Genomic DNA, 278 nt, shown 5'->3' on the forward strand with positions numbered 1-278 from the left:
TGAGCTGCAGTTCCGCCCAGACATGTGCCTTGCCATTTTCATTTTAATCAGCCTGCTCAGGATGGCTGCTGATTCATTTTGCAGGATGTCCCCCTGGGAGCCAAGGTGGAAGCCTCGGGCGAGCTGCTCTTGCATCTAGGCAGGACGCAGCACCGCATACAGAGGCAAGAGTGCGGAGGAGGCGGTGGCGGGAGGGGAACGCGTCCACAGGCACACTCCACATTTCAATATGGCTAGTTAGATGGTTCTTCATGAAACCCAGTCTACTGCAGAAATCA

This window comes from Nannospalax galili, unplaced genomic scaffold, assembly GCF_000622305.1.
Source record: "Nannospalax galili isolate Female #2095 unplaced genomic scaffold, S.galili_v1.0 scaffold100, whole genome shotgun sequence".
Classification (NCBI taxonomy): Eukaryota; Metazoa; Chordata; class Mammalia; order Rodentia; family Spalacidae; genus Nannospalax; species Nannospalax galili.